Source organism: Scyliorhinus canicula, chromosome 30 (assembly GCF_902713615.1).
Source record: "Scyliorhinus canicula chromosome 30, sScyCan1.1, whole genome shotgun sequence".
Classification (NCBI taxonomy): domain Eukaryota; kingdom Metazoa; phylum Chordata; class Chondrichthyes; order Carcharhiniformes; family Scyliorhinidae; genus Scyliorhinus; species Scyliorhinus canicula.
The window spans coordinates 2,032,063-2,048,197 of record NC_052175.1 but is presented as its reverse complement, the minus strand read 5'-3'; the positions used below and the strand labels follow the sequence as shown (position 1 = coordinate 2,048,197).

At 45.0% G+C, this 16,135-nt stretch overlaps 9 non-coding genes across 9 annotated transcripts; all 9 read left to right on the top strand.

Moving 5' to 3' along the window:
* Nucleotides 1-1,578: 1,578 nt before the first annotated feature.
* trnad-guc lies at nucleotides 1,579-1,650 on the top strand. The gene has a single exon. It is a non-coding gene; the product is annotated as a tRNA-Asp (tRNA).
* Nucleotides 1,651-4,781: 3,131 nt separating this feature from the next.
* trnad-guc lies at nucleotides 4,782-4,853 on the top strand. The gene has a single exon. It is a non-coding gene; the product is annotated as a tRNA-Asp (tRNA).
* A 1,534-nt stretch (nucleotides 4,854-6,387) lies between these two features.
* Nucleotides 6,388-6,459, top strand: trnad-guc. The gene has a single exon. It is a non-coding gene; the product is annotated as a tRNA-Asp (tRNA).
* Nucleotides 6,460-7,989: 1,530 nt separating this feature from the next.
* On the top strand, nucleotides 7,990-8,061 carry trnad-guc. The gene has a single exon. It is a non-coding gene; the product is annotated as a tRNA-Asp (tRNA).
* Nucleotides 8,062-9,588: 1,527 nt separating this feature from the next.
* On the top strand, nucleotides 9,589-9,660 carry trnad-guc. The gene has a single exon. It is a non-coding gene; the product is annotated as a tRNA-Asp (tRNA).
* A 1,530-nt stretch (nucleotides 9,661-11,190) lies between these two features.
* Nucleotides 11,191-11,262, top strand: trnad-guc. Its single transcript has one exon. It is a non-coding gene; the product is annotated as a tRNA-Asp (tRNA).
* A 1,531-nt stretch (nucleotides 11,263-12,793) lies between these two features.
* Nucleotides 12,794-12,865, top strand: trnad-guc. Its single transcript has one exon. It is a non-coding gene; the product is annotated as a tRNA-Asp (tRNA).
* A 1,531-nt stretch (nucleotides 12,866-14,396) lies between these two features.
* On the top strand, nucleotides 14,397-14,468 carry trnad-guc. Its single transcript has one exon. It is a non-coding gene; the product is annotated as a tRNA-Asp (tRNA).
* A 1,531-nt stretch (nucleotides 14,469-15,999) lies between these two features.
* Nucleotides 16,000-16,071, top strand: trnad-guc. The gene has a single exon. It is a non-coding gene; the product is annotated as a tRNA-Asp (tRNA).
* Nucleotides 16,072-16,135: the final 64 nt, after the last annotated feature.

The following is a 16,135-nucleotide window of genomic DNA, read 5'->3' as shown; positions in this document are numbered from 1 at the left end:
TGCATTAGTTCTCACAGTCAAATTGTTTTTCTGCTGCTCTATGAGGTGATGTATTTGTATCTGCTGCAGGGGTCGGGTTTCCTGTGGTGTTCCAATGTTTCCAAATGTTTCATAGTTTCAGGAGCCGCCTCAAATTTAGGGTTGGAATCATTTACATTGGCCTTAAAAAAGTACCAGATTTTCGATTTGTTTAAATTGGGATTTTATGTAGAATGATCCCACATAGAGTACATGATGCAGTGGTCACCGTTAAGGAGACAGCTGCATGCCAGAGTGCAGTGGAACCACCCAGAGAAACACACTGTCAATTGGATCTCGATCACTGAATGGTCACAGTTACAGAGGCAGCTGCAGCCCAGAGTGCAGTAAAACCACCCAGAGAAACACATTGACAATTGGAACTGAGTCACAGAATGGTCACAGTTACTGAGGCAGCTACACGAGAGTGCAGTGGAACCACCCAGAGAAACACACTGACAATTGGAACTGAATCACTAACTGGTCACAGTTACAGATCAAAGTCTTACAACACCAGGTTAAAGTCCAACAGGTTTGATTCAAACACGAGCTTTCGGAGCGCAGCTCCTTCCTCAGGTGATTGGCGAGGTATGTTCCAGAAACATTTATATAGACAAAGTCAGAGATGCTGGACAATGCTTAGAATGCAGGCATTTGCAGGTAATCAAATCATTACAGATCCAGGGAGAGGGATAATCACAGGTTAAAGAGGTGTAAATTGTCTCAAGCCCGAACAGTTGGTAGGGATTTGCAAGTCCAGGCCTGATGGTGGGGGTGGATGTAATGTGACATGAATCCAAGATCCCTGTTGAGGCCGCACTCATGCGTGCGGAACTTAGCTATAAGTTTCTGCTCGGCAATTCTGCGTTGTCGCGTGTCCTGAAGACCGCCTTGGAGAACGCTTACCCGGAGATCAGAGGCTGAATGCCCTTGACTGCTGAAGTGTTCCCCGACTGGAAGGGAACATTCCTGCCCGGTGATTGTCGCACGATGGCCGTTCATTCGTTGTCGCAGTGTCTGCATGGTTCGCCAATGTACCATGCTTCGGGACATCCTTTCCTGCAGCGTAAGAGGTAGACTACATTGGTTGAGTCGCACGTTTATGTGCCGCGTACCTGGTGGGTGGACACATATCGTTTTCATTTTCCACATTCGCAAAAACGACACAATTCCTCTGATTCACCTGAGGAAGGAGCAGTGCTCCGAAAACTAGTGTTTGAAACAAACCTGTTGGACTTTAACCTGGTGTTGTAAGAATTCTTACTGTACTCACCCAAGTCCAAAGCGGGCAGTTCCACAACAATTGAACATTGAGCCGACTTGCAGATGTCAGGGTCTGATGTGAACAACCGCATCAATTCTTACAGCTCAACACACACGAAAGTGTTTGGGTGTTCTGCATTTTGTCTTCCAAAGTTAACCTGGATCGTCATTTAACACGGTATGTAGTTGCGACAGCAATTACTGATTTCACAGGAAAAGCAAGAAACTGCAGAAAATCGAGTCATTTTAGAGGGAAGCAAACCTCAGTGAGCCAGGCGGGGCTAGACTTTACGCAGTTCCTCGTTAGTATAGTGGTTAGTATCTCCGCCTGTCACGCGGGAGACCGGGGTTCAATTCCCCGACGGGGAGTATGTACCTCTCCTGGATGAAAACGACAATCCTTTTCAAAAGTGGCTCATCGGCTGTCAAATCCGCCAAGGCACATCGCCCAAGAGATGCACTCGACGTGGCGTCCTTGAAACATCTCTTTACATCCGCCCACGCCAATATTGTGCTGCACTCGTTCGATCAGCGAACAGGGCACATATCGTTTTCATTTTCCACACTTGTCCGTATAGAAGTTCAAATGCAACCTTCAACGTGCGCCATTTGTCGCACACGATCTTCATTCGCAAAAACGACACAATTCAAACACATTTCTTCAAAGGTCACCACAGTTAAGTGGTGAACAATGAGACAATCAAGGAGGATCGGCCAGTAACTCACGACTGCTCGTCAGGAACAGAATCGCCGATGCAGCTGACCTGCATGCTGTGATATTCAATAACGGTCTTCCAAACGCGACAAAAATGCAAACACTGTACGCAGAATGTAATAATTTGAAGTACCGGATCATCTCGCAACGCGCAAAATCTTCCATCCAAGAAAAGTATTGTATAGTGAGGCATAGTGGATCCTTCTTAACCGTGTGTCCTGAATTTCAGTTCTGTTCATTTTTGCTTCAATAACCTTTTCAATTTACCGAAGTAGCAGGAAATGAAATCAGCCTGTTAGTGTACTGAACGTCATTGTTAATACATGCAGACCGGACCCGTAGAGGCTGTCCCCTGGTCCCCCAATCTTCAGGAACTATTGTGCCCAACGTCGACATGATTCGTGAATTTGGAAACTGCCTATCCCACCGCTCTTTATATTGTGTCCTGTTATTGAACAAAAACGTTTAATTCAATGTGTTTGCTGGGAAAGGCAAGGATGCGCATCCCCTGGTTTGCACAAAAGTCTGATGCATAATGTTCGTTGCTGACATTTTAAATAGTGGCCCTGGTTAGACAACTGGTTAATTGATATCGTTTTTTATGGTGCCAAGTGCATTTTCGAAAATATTTTCCGCTGCATCTCATGCCTCTGGAACAGATCTCCTCAATATTCCTGTGAAGCGATGGCGATTGAGCCATGTAGCAAGTATAACAAACACCACGTTAATGTCCAACAGGTCTGTTTCAAACACGAGCTTTCGGAGCATTTCTCCTTGCTCAGGTGAATCAGAGGAATCAGCATTCACCTGAGGAAGGAGCAGTGCTCCGAAAACTAGTGTTTGAAACAAACCTGTTGGACTTTAACCTGGTGTTGTAAGAATTCTTACTGTACTCACCCAAGTCCAAAGCGGGCAGTTCCACAACAATTGAACCATGAGCCGACTTGCAGATGTCACGGTCTGATGTGAACAACCGCATCAATTCTTACAGCTCAACACACACGAAAGTGTTTGGGTGTTCTGCATTCTGTCTTCCAAAGTTAACCTGGATCGTCATTTAACACGGTATGTAGTTGCCACAGCAATTACTGATTTCACAGGAAAAGCAAGAAACTGCAGAAAATCGAGTCATTTTAGAGGGAAGCAAACCTCAGTGAGCCAGGCGGGGCAAGCCTTTACGCAGTTCCTCGTTAGTATAGTGGTTTGTGTCCCCGCCTATCACGGGGAGACTGGGGTTCAATTCCCCGACGGGGAGTTTGTACCTCTCCTGGATGAAAACGGCAGTCCTTTTCAAAAGTGGCTCATCGGCTGTCACATCCGCCAAGGCACATCGCCCAAGAGATGCTCTCGACGGGGCGTCCTTGAAACCTCTTTAAATCCGCCCACGCCAATATTGTGCTGCACTCGTTCGACCAGCGAACAGGGCACATATCGTTTTCATTTTCCACACTTGTCCGTATAGAAGTTCAAATGCAACCTTCAACGTGCGCCATTTGTCGCACACGATCTTCATTCGCAAAAACGACACAATTCAAACACATTTCTTCAAAGGTCACCACAGTTAAGTGGTGAACAATGAGACAATCAAGGAGGATCGGCCAGTAACTCACGACTGCTCGTCAGGAACAGAATCGCCGATGCAGCTGACCTGCATGCTGTGATATTCAATAACGGTCTTCCAAACGCGACAAAAATGCAAAAACTGTACGCAGAATGTAATAATTTGAAGTACCGGATCATCTCGCAACCCGCAAAATCTTCCATCCAGGAATAGTGTTGTATAGTGAGGCATAGTGGATCCTTCTTAACCGTGTGTCCTGAATTTCAGTTCTGTTCATTTTTGCTTCAATAACCTTTTCAATTTACCGAGGTAGCAGGAAATGAAATCAGTCTGTTAGTGTACTGAACGTCATTGTTAATACATGCAGACCGGACCCGGAGAGGCTGTCCCCTGATCCCCCAATCTTCAGGAACTATTGTACCCAACGTCGACATGATTCGTGAATTTGGAACCTGCCTATCCCACCGCTCTTTATATTGTGTCCTCTTATTGAACAAAAACGTTTAATTCAATGTGTTTGCTGGGAAAAGCAAGGATGCGCATCCCCTGGTTTGCACAAAAGTCTGATGTATAATGTTCGTTGCTGACATTTTAAATAGTGGCCCTGGTTAGACAACTGGTTAATTGAAATCGTTTTTTTATGGTGCCAAGTGCAATTTCGAAAATATTTTCTGCTGCATCTCATGCCTCTGGAACAGATCTCCTCAATATTCCTGTGAAGCGATGGCGATTGAGCCATGTAGCAAGTATAACAAACACCACGTTAATGTCCAACAGGTCTGTTTCAAACACGAGCTTTCGGAGCATTTCTCCTTCCTCAGGTGAATCTGAGGAATCAGCATTCACCTGAGGAAGGAGCAGTGCTCCGAAAACTAGTGTTTGAAACAAACCTGTTGGACTTTAACCTGGTGTTGTAAGAATTCTTACTGTACTCACCCAAGTCCAAAGCGGGCATTTCCACAACAATTGAACCATGAGCCGACTTGCAGATGTCAGGGTCTGAAGTGAACAACCGCATCAATACTTACAGCTCAACGAACACGGAAGTGTTTGGGTGTTCTGCATTCTGTCTTCCAAAGTTAACCTCGATCGTCATTTAACACGGTATGTAGTTGCCACAGCAATTACTGATTTCACAGGAAAAGCAAAAACCTGCAGAAAACCTAGTCATTTTAGAGGGGAAGCAAGCCTCAGTGAGCCAGGTGGGGCCAGGTGTCACGCAGTTCCTCGTTAGTATAGTGGTTAGTATCCCCGCCTGTCACGCGGGAGACCGGGGTTCAATTCCCCGACGGGGAGTTTGTACCTCCCCTGGAAGAAAACTGCAATCCTTTTTAAAAGTGGCACATCAGCTGTCAAATCCGCCAAGGCACATCGCCCAAGAGATGTACTCGACGGGGCGTCCTGGAAACATATCTTTAAATCCGCCCACGCCAATATTGTGCTGCACTCGGTCGGTCAGCGAACAGGGCACATATCGTTTTCATTTTCCACATTTGTCCGTATAGAAGTTCAAATGCAAACTTCAACGTGCGCCATTTGTCGCACACGATCTTCATTCGCAAAAACGACACAATTGAAAAACATTTCTTCAAAGGTCACCACAGCCAAGTTGTGAACAATGAGACGATCAAGGAGGATCGGGCAGTAACTCACGACTGCTCGTCAGGAACAGAATCGCCGATGCAGCTGACCTGCATGCTGTGATATTCAATAACGGTCTTCCAAACGCGACAAAAATGCAAAAACTGTACGCAGAATGTAATAATTTGAAGTACCGGATCATCTCGCAACACGCACAATCTTCCATCCAAGAATAAGTGTTGTATAGTGAGGCATAGTGGATCCTTCTTAACCGGTGTATCCTGAATTTCAGTTCTGTTCATTTTTGCTTCAATAACCTTTTCAATTTACCGAAGTAGCAGGAAATGAAATCAGCCTGTTAGTGTACTGAACGTCATTGTTAATACATGCAGACCGGACCCGTAGAGGCTGTCCCCTGGTCCCCCAATCTTCAGGAACTATTGTACCCAACGTCGACATGATTCGTGAATTTGGAACCTGCCTATCCCACCGCTCTTTATATTGTGTCCTGTTATTGAACAAAAACGTTTAATTCAATGTGTTTGCTGGGAAAAGCAAGGATGCGCATCCCCTGGTTTGCACAAAAGTCTGATGCATAATGTTCGTTGCTGACATTTTAAATAGTGGCCCTGGTTAGACAACTGGTTAATTGAAATCGTTTTTTTATGGTGCCAAGTGCAATTTCGAAAATATTTTCTGCTGCATCTCATGCCTCTGGAACAGATCTCCTCAATATTCCTGTGAAGCGATGGCGATTGAGCCATGTAGCAAGTATAACAATCACCACGTTAATGTCCAACAGGTCTGTTTCAAACACGAGCTTTCGGAGCAATTGTCCTTCCTCAGGTGAATCTGAGGAATCAGCATTCACCTGAGGAAGGAGCAGTGCTCCGAAAACTAGTGTTTGAAACAAAACTGTTGGACTTTAACCTGGTGTTGTAAGAATTCTTCCTGTACTCACCCAAGTCCAACGCGGGCATTTCCACAACAATTGAACCATGAGCCGACTTGCAGATGTCAGGGTCTGAAGTGAACAACCGCATCAATACTTACAGCTCAACGAACACGGAAGTGTTTGGGTGTTCTGCGTTCTGTCTTCCAAAGTTAACCTCGATCGTCATTTAACACGGTATGTAGTTGCCACAGCAATTACTGATTTCACAGGAAAAGCAAAAACCTGCAGAAAACCTAGTCATTTTAGAGGGGAAGCAAGCCTCAGTGAGCCAGGTGGGGCCAGTTGTCACGCAGTTCCTCGTTAGTATAGTGGTTAGTATCCCCGCCTGTCACGCGGGAGACCGGGGTTCAATTCCCCGACGGGGAGTTTGTACCTCCCCTGGAAGAAAACTGCAATCCTTTTTAAAAGTGGCACATCAGCTGTCAAATCCGCCAAGGCACATCGCCCAAGAGATGTACTCGACGGGGCGTCCTGGAAACATATCTTTAAATCCGCCCACGCCAATATTGTGCTGCACTCGGTCGGTCAGCGAACAGGGCACATATCGTTTTCATTTTCCACATTTGTCCGTATAGAAGTTCAAATGCAAACTTCAACGTGCGCCATTTGTCGCACACGATCTTCATTCGCAAAAACGACACAATTGAAAAACATTTCTTCAAAGGTCACCACAGCCAAGTTGTGAACAATGAGACGATCAAGGAGGATCGGGCAGTAACTCACGACTGCTCGTCAGGAACAGAATCGCCGATGCAGCTGACCTGCATGCTGTGATATTCAATAACGGTCTTCCAAACGCGACAATAATGCAAAAACTGTACGCAGAATGTAATAATTTGAAGTACCGGATCATCTCGCAACACGCACAAGCTTCCATCCAAGAATAATGTTGTATAGTGAGGCATAGTGGATCCTTCTTAACGGTGTGTCCTGAATTTCACTTCTGTTCATTTTTGCTTCAATAACCTTTTCTATTTACCGAAGTAGCAGGAAATGAAATCAGCCTGTTAGTGTAAGAACATCATTGTTAATACATGCAGAACCGACCCGGAGAGGCTGTCCCCAGGTCCCCCAATCTTCAGAAACTATTGTACCCAACGTCGACATGATTCGTGAATTTGGAACCTACCGATCCCACCGCTCATTATATTGTGTCCTGTTATTGAACAAAAACGTTTAATTCAATGTGTTTGCTGGGAAAAGCAAGGATACGCATCCCCTGGTTTGCACAAAAGTCTGATGTATAATGTTCGTTGCTGACATTTTAAATAGTGGCCCTGGTTAGACAACTGGTTAATTGAAATCGTTTTTTTATGGTGCCAAGTGTAATTTCGAAAATATTTTCTGCTGCATCTCATGCCTCTGGAACAGATCTCCTCAATATTCCTGTGAAGCGATGGCGATTGAGCCATGTAGCAAGTATAACAATCACCACGTTAATGTCCAACAGGTCTGTTTGAAACACGAGCTTTCGGAGCAATTGTCCTTCCTCAGGTGAATCTGAGGAATCAGCATTCACCTGAGGAAGGAGCAGTGCTCCGAAAACTAGTGTTTGAAACAAACCTGTTGGACTTTAACCTGGTGTTGTAAGAATTCTTACTGTACTCACCCAAGTCCAAAGCGGGCAGTTCCACAACAATTGAACCATGAGCCGACTTGCAGATGTCAGGGTCTGATGTGAACAACCGCATCAATTCTTACAGCTCAACACACACGAAAGTGTTTGGGTGTTCTGCATTCTGTCTTCCAACGTTAACCTGGATCGTCATTTAACACGGTATGTAGTTGCCACAGCAATTACTGATTTCACAGGAAAAGCAAGAAACTGCAGAAAATCGAGTCATTTTAGAGGGAAGCAAACCTCAGTGAGCCAGGCGGGGCCAGCCTTTACGCAGTTCCTCGTTAGTATAGTGGTTAGTATCCCCGCCTGTCACGCGGGAGACCGGGGTTCAATTCCCCGACGGGGAGTTTGTACCTCTCCTGGATGAAAACGGCAATCCTTTTCAAAAGTGGCTCATCAGCTGTCAAATCCGCCAAGGCACATCGCCCAAGAGATGCACTCGACGGGGCGTCCTTGAAACATCTCTTTAAATCCGCCCACGCCAATATTGTGCTGCACTCGTTCGATCAGCGAACAGGGCACATATCGTTTTCATTTTCCACACTTGTCCGTATAGAAGTTCAAATGCAACCTTCAACGTGCGCCATTTGTCGCACACGATCTTCATTCGCAAAAACGACACAATTCAAACACATTTCTTCAAAGGTCACCACAGTAAGTGGTGAACAATGAGAAAATCAAGGAGGATCGGCCAGTAACTCACGACTGCTCGTCAGGAACAGAATCGCCGATGCAGCTGACCTGCATGCTGTGATATTCAATAACGGTCTTCCAAACTCGACAAAAATGCAAAAACTGTACGCAGAATGTAATAATTTGAAGTACCGGATCATCTCGCAACACGCAAAATCTTCCATCCAAGAATAGTGTTATATAGTGAGGCATAGTGGATCCTTCTTAACCGTGTATCCTGAATTTCAGTTCTGTTCATTTTTGCTTCAATAACCTTTTCAATTTACCGAAGTAGCAGGAAATGAAATCAGTCTGTTAGTGTAAAGAACATCATTGTTAATACATGCAGACCGACCCGGAGAGGCTGTCCCCTGGTCCCCCAATCTTCAGAACTATTGTACCCAACGTCGACATGATTCGTGAATTTGGAACCTACCTATCCCACCGCTCTTTATATTGTGTCCTGTTATTGAACAAAAACGTTTAATTCAATGTGTTTGCTGGGAAAAGCAAGGATACGCATCCCCTGGTTTGCACAAAAGTCTGATGCATAATGTTCGTTGCTGACATTTTAAATAGTGGCCCTGGTTAGACAACTGGTTAATTGAAATCGTTTTTTATGGTGCCAAGTGTAATTTCGAAAATATTTTCTGCTGCATCTCATGCCTCTGGAACAGATCTCCTCAATATTCCTGTGAAGCGATGGCGATTGAGCCATGTAGCAAGTATAACAATCACCACGTTAATGTCCAACAGGTCTGTTTGAAACACGAGCTTTCGGAGCATTGTCCTTCCTCAGGTGAATCTGAGGAATCAGCATTCACCTGAGGAAGGAGCAGTGCTCCGAAAACTTGTGTTTGAAACAAAACTGTTGGACTTTAACCTGGTGTTGTAAGAATTCTTCCTGTACTCACCCAAGTCCAACGCGGGCATTTCCACAACAATTGAACCATGAGCCGACTTGCAGATGTCAGGGTCTGAAGTGAACAACCGCATCAATACTTACAGGTCAACGAACACGGAAGTGTTTGGGTGTGCTGCATTCTGTCTTCCAAAGTTAACCTCGATCGTCATTTAACACGGTATGTAGTTGCCACAGCAATTACTGATTTCACAGGAAAAGCAAGAACCTGCAGAAAATCTAGTCATTTTAGAGGGAAGCAAGCCTCAGTGAGCCAGGTGGGGCCAGCTTGTCACGCAGTTCCTCGTTAGTATAGTGGTTAGTATCCCCGCCTGTCACGCGGGAGACCGGGGTTCAATTCCCCGACGGGGAGTTTGTACCTCTCCCTGGAAGAAAACTGCAATCCTTTTAAAAGTGGCACATCAGCTGTCAAATCCGCCAAGGCACATCGCCCAAGAGATGTACTCGACGGGGCGTCCTGGAAACATATCTTTAAATCCGCCCACGCCAATATTGTGCTGCACTCGGTCGATCAGCGAACAGGGCACATATCGTTTTCATTTTCCACACTTGTCCGTATAGAAGTTCAAATGCAAACTTCAACGTGCGCCATTTGTCGCACACGATCTTCATTCGCAAAAACGACACAATTCAAACACATTTCTTCAAAGGTCACCACAGCTAAGTTGTGAACAATGAGACAATCAAGGAGGATCGGCAGTAACTCACGACTGCTCGTCAGGAACAGAATCGCCGATGCAGCTGACCTGCATGCTGTGATATTCAATAACGGTCTTCCAAACGCGACAATAATGCAAAAACTGTACGCAGAATGTAATAATTTGAAGTACCGGATCATCTCGCAACACGCACAAGCTTCCATCCAAGAATAATGTTGTATAGTGAGGCATAGTGGATCCTTCTTAACGGTGTGTCCTGAATTTCACTTCTGTTCATTTTTGCTTCAATAACCTTTTCTATTTACCGAAGTAGCAGGAAATGAAATCAGCCTGTTAGTGTAAAGAACATCATTGTTAATACATGCAGAACCGACCCGGAGAGGCTGTCCCCAGGTCCCCCAATCTTCAGAAACTATTGTACCCAACGTCGACATGATTCGTGAATTTGGAACCTACCGATCCCACCGCTCTTTATATTGTGTCCTGTTATTGAACAAAAACGTTTAATTCAATGTGTTTGCTGGGAAAAGCAAGGATACGCATCCCCTGGTTTGCACAAAAGTCTGATGCATAATGTTCGTGCTGACATTTTAAATAGTGGCCCTGGTTAGACAACTGGTTAATTGAAATCGTTTTTTTATGGTGCCAAGTGTAATTTCGAAAATATTTTCTGCTGCATCTCATGCCTCTGGAACAGATGTCCTCAATATTCCTGTGAAGCGATGGCGATTGAGCCATGTAGCAAGTATAACAAACACCACGTTAATGTCCAACAGGTCTGTTTCAAACACGAGCTTTCGGAGCATTTCTCCTTCCTCAGGTGAATCTGAGGAATCAGCATTCACCTGAGGAAGGAGCAGTGCTCCGAAAACTAGTGTTTGAAACAAACCTGTTGGACTTTAACCTGGTGTTGTAAGAATTCTTCCTGTACTCACCCAAGTCCAAAGCGGGCATTTCCACAACAATTGAACCATGAGCCGACTTGCAGATGTCAGGGTCTGAAGTGAACAACCGCATCAATACTTACAGCTCAACACACACGGAAGTGTTTGGGTGTTCTGCATTCTGTCTTCCAAAGTTAACCTCGATCGTCATTTAACACGGTATGTAGTTGCCACAGCAATTACTGATTTCACAGGAAAAGCAAGAAACTGCAGAAAATCGAGTCATTTCAGTGGGGAAGCAAGCATCAGTGAGTCAGGTGGGGCCAGCTGGCACGCAGTTCCTCGTTAGTATAGTGGTTAGTATCCCCGCCTGTCACGCGGGAGACCGGGGTTCAATTCCCCGACGGGGAGTTTGTACCTCTCCTGGAAGAAAACGGCAATCCTTTTCAAAAGTGGCACATCAGCTGTCAAATCCGCCAAGGAACATCACCCAAGAGATGCACTCGACGGGGCGTCCTTGAAACATCTCTTTAAATCCGCCCACGCCAATATTGTGCTGCACTCGGTCGATCAGCGAACAGGGCACATATCGTTTTCATTTTCCACACTTGTCCGTATAGAAGTTCAAATGCAACCTTCAACGTGCGCCATTTGTCGCACACGATCTTCATTCGCAAAAACGACACAATTGAAACACATTTCTTCAAAGGTCACCACAGTTAAGTGGTGAACAATGAGACAATCAAGGAGGATCGGGCAGTAACTCACGACTGCTCGTCAGGAACAGAATCATCGATGCAGCTGACCTGCATGCTGTGATATTCAATAACGGTTTTCCAAACGCGACAAGAATGCAAAAACTGTACGCAGAATGTAATAATTTGAAGTACCGGATCATCTCGCAACACGCACAAGCTTCCATCCAAGAATAATGTTGTATAGTGAGGCATAGTGGATCCTTCTTAACGGTGTGTCCTGAATTTCACTTCTGTTCATTTTTGCTTCAATAACCTTTTCTATTTACCGAAGTAGCAGGAAATGAAATCAGCCTGTTAGTGTAAAGAACATCATTGTTAATACATGCAGACCCGTCCCGGAGAGGCTGTCCCCTGGTCCCCCAATCTTCAGAAACTATTCTACCCAACGTCGACATGATTCGTGAATTTGGAACGTGCCGATCCAACCGCTCTTTATCTTGTGTACTGTTATTGAACAAAAGTTTTTAATTCAATGTATTTTCTGGGATAAGCAAGGACACGCATCCCCTGATTTGCACAAAAGTCTGATGCATAATGTTCGTTGCTGACATTTTAAATAGTGGCCCTGGTTAGACAACTGGTTAATTGAAATCGTTTTTTATGGTGCCAAGTGTAATTTCGAAAATATTTTCTGCTGCATCTCATGCCTCTGGAACAGATCTCCTCAATATTCCTGTGAAGCGATGGCGATTGAGCCATGTAGCAAGTATAACAAACACCACGTTAATGTCCAACAGGTTTGTTTCAAACACGAGCTTTCGGAGCATTTCTCCTTCCTCAGGTGAATCTGAGGAATCAGCATTCACCTGAGGAAGGAGCAGTGCTCCGAAAACTAGTGTTTGAAACAAACCTGTTGGACTTTAACCTGGTGTTGTAAGAATTCTTACTGTGCTCACCCAAGTCCAACGCGGGCATTTCCACAACAATTGAACCATGAGCCGACTTGCAGATGTCAGGGTCTGAAGTGAACAACCGCATCAATACTTACAGCTCAACGACACACGGAAGTGTTTGGGTGTTCTGCATTCTGTCTTCCAAAGTTAACCTCGATCGACATTGAACACGGTATGTAGTTGCCACAGCAATTACTGATTTCACAGGAAAAGCAAGAACTGCAGAAAATCGAGTCATTTTAGAGGGAAGCAAAGCCTCAGTGAGCCAGGCGGGGCCAGCCTTTACGCAGTTCCTCGTTAGTATAGTGGTTAGTATCCCCGCCTGTCACGCGGGAGACCGGGGTTCAATTCCCCGACGGGGAGTTTGTACTTCTCCTGGATGAAAACGGCAATCCTTTTCAAAAGTGGCTCATCAGCTGTCAAATCCGCCAAAGAACATCACCCAAGAGATGCACTCGACGCGGCGTCCTTGAAACATCTCTTTAAATCCGCCCACGCCAATATTGTGCTGCACTCGGTCGATCAGCGAACAGGGCACATATCGTTTTCATTTTCCACACTTGTCCGTATAGAAGTTCAAATGCAACCTTCAACGTGCGCCATTTGTCGCACACGATCTTCATTCGCAAAAACGACACAATTCAAACACATTTCTTCAATGGTCACCACAGTTAAGTGGTGAACAATGAGAAAATCAAGGAGGATCGGGCAGTAACTCACGACTGCTCGTCAGGAACAGAATCGCCGATGCAGCTGACCTGCATGCTGTGATATTCAATAACGGTCTTCCAAACGCGACAATAATGCAAAAACTGTACGCAGAATGTAATAATTTGAAGTACCGGATCATCTCGCAACACGCACAAGCTTCCATCCAAGAATAGTGTTGTATAGTGAGGCATAGTGGATCCTTCTTAACGGTGTATCCTGAATTTCACTTCTGTTCATTTTTGCTTCAATAACCTTTTCTATTTACCGAAGTAGCAGGAAATGAAATCAGCCTGTTAGTGTAATGAACAGTCATTGTTACTACATGCAGACCCGTCCCGTTGAGGCTGTCCCCTGGTCCCCCAATCTTCAGAAACTATTCTACCCAACGTCGACATGATTCGTGAATTTGGAACGTGCCGATCCAACCGCTCTTTATCTTGTGTACTGTTATTGAACAAAAGTTTTTAATTCAATGTATTTTCTGGGATAAGCAAGGACACGCATCCCCTGATTTGCACAAAAGTCTGATGCATGATATTCTTTGCTGACAATTTAAATAGTGGCCCTGGTTAGACAACTGGTTAATTGAAATCGTTTTTTATGGTGCCAAGTGCAATTTCGAAAATATTTTCTGCTGCATCTCATGCCTCTGGAACAGATCTCCTCAATATTCCTGTGAAGCGATGGCGATTGAGCCATGTAGCAAGTATAACAAACACCACGTTAATGTCCAACAGGTTTGTTTCAAACACGAGCTTTCGGAGCATTTCTCCTTCCTCAGGTGAATCTGAGGAATCAGCATTCACCTGAGGAAGGAGCAGTGCTCCGAAAACTAGTGTTTGAAACAAACCTGTTGGACTTTAACCTGGTGTTGTAAGAATTCTTACTGTACTCACCCAAGTCCAAAGCGGGCATTTCCACAACAATTGAACCATGAGCCGACTTGCAGATGTCAGGGTCTGAAGTGAACAACCGCATCAATACTTACAGCTCAACACACACTGAAGTGTTTGGGTGTTCTGCATTCTGTCTTCCAAAGTTAACCTCGATCGACATTTAACACGGTATGTAGTTGCCACAGCAATTACTGATTTCACAGGAAAAGCAAGAAACTGCAGAAAATCGAGTCATTTTAGAGGGAAGCAAGCCTCAGTGAGCCAGGCGGGGCCAGCCTTTACGCAGTTCCTCGTTAGTATAGTGGTTAGTATCCCCGCCTGTCACGCGGGAGACCGGGGTTCAATTCCCCGACGGGGAGTTTGTACTTCTCCTGGATGAAAACGGCAATCCTTTTCAAAAGTGGCTCATCAGCTGTCAAATCCGCCAAGGAACATCACCCAAGAGATGCACTCGACGCGGCGTCCTTGAAACATCTCTTTAAATCCGCCCACGCCAATATTGTGCTGCACTCGGTCGATCAGCGAACAGGGCACATATCGTTTTCATTTTCCACACTTGTCCGTATAGAAGTTCAAATGCAACCTTCAACGTGCGCCATTTGTCGCACACGATCTTCATTCGCAAAAACGACACAATTGAAAAACATTTCTTCAAAGGTCACCACAGCTAAGTTGTGAACAATGAGACGATCAAGGAGGATCGCCAGTAACTCACGACTGCTCGTCAGGAACAGAATCGCCGATGCAGCTGACCTGCATGCTGTGATATTCAATAACGGTCTTCCAAACTCGACAAAAATGCAAAAACTGTACGCAGAATGTAATAATTTGAAGTACCGGATCATCTCGCAACACGCAAAATCTTCCATCCAAGAATAGTGTTGTATAGTGAGGCATAGTGGATCCTTCTTAACCGGTGTATCCTGAATTTCACTTCTGTTCATTTTTGCTTCAATAACCTTTTCTATTTACCGAAGTAGCAGGAAATGAAATCAGCCTGTTAGTGTAATGAACGTCATTGTTAATACATGCAGACCGGACCCGGAGAGGCTGTCCCCTGGTCCCCCAATCTTCAGAACTATTGTACCCAACGTCGACATGATTCGTGAATTTGGAACCTACCGATCCCACCGCTCTTTATATTGTGTCCTGTTATTGAACAAAAACGTTTAATTCAATGTGTTTGCTGGGAAAAGCAAGGATACGCATCCCCTGGTTTGCACAAAAGTCTGATGCATAATGTTCGTTGCTGACATTTTAAATAGTGGCCCTGGTTAGACAACTGGTTAATTGAAATCGTTTTTTTATGGTGCCAAGTGTAATTTCGAAAATATTTTCTGCTGCATCTCATGCCTCTGGAACAGATGTCCTCAATATTCCTGTGAAGCGATGGCGATTGAGCCATGTAGCAAGTATAACAATCACCACGTTAATGTCCAACAGGTCTGTTTCAAACACTAGTTTTCGGAGCACTGCTCCTTCCTCAGGTGAATGCTGAGGAATCAGATTCACCTGAGGAAGGAGCAGTGCTCCGAAAACTAGTGTTTGAAACAAACCTGTTGGACTTTAACCTGGTGTTGTAAGAATTCTTCCTGTACTCACCCAAGTCCAACGCGGGCATTTCCACAACAATTGAACCATGAGCCGACTTGCAGATGTCAGGGTCTGAAGTGAACAACCGCATCAATACTTACAGCTCAACGAACACGGAAGTGTTTGGGTGTTCTGCGTTCTGTCTTCCAAAGTTAACCTCGATCGTCATTTAACACGGTATGTAGTTGCCACAGCAATTACTGATTTCACAGGAAAAGCAAAAACCTGCAGAAAACCTAGTCATTTTAGAGGGGAAGCAAGCCTCAGTGAGCCAGGTGGGGCCAGGTGTCACGCAGTTCCTCGTTAGTATAGTGGTTAGTATCCCCGCCTGTCACGCGGGAGACCGGGGTTCAATTCCCCGACGGGGAGTTTGTACCTCCCCTGGAAGAAAACTGCAATCCTTTTAAAAGTGGCACATCAGCTGTCAAATCCG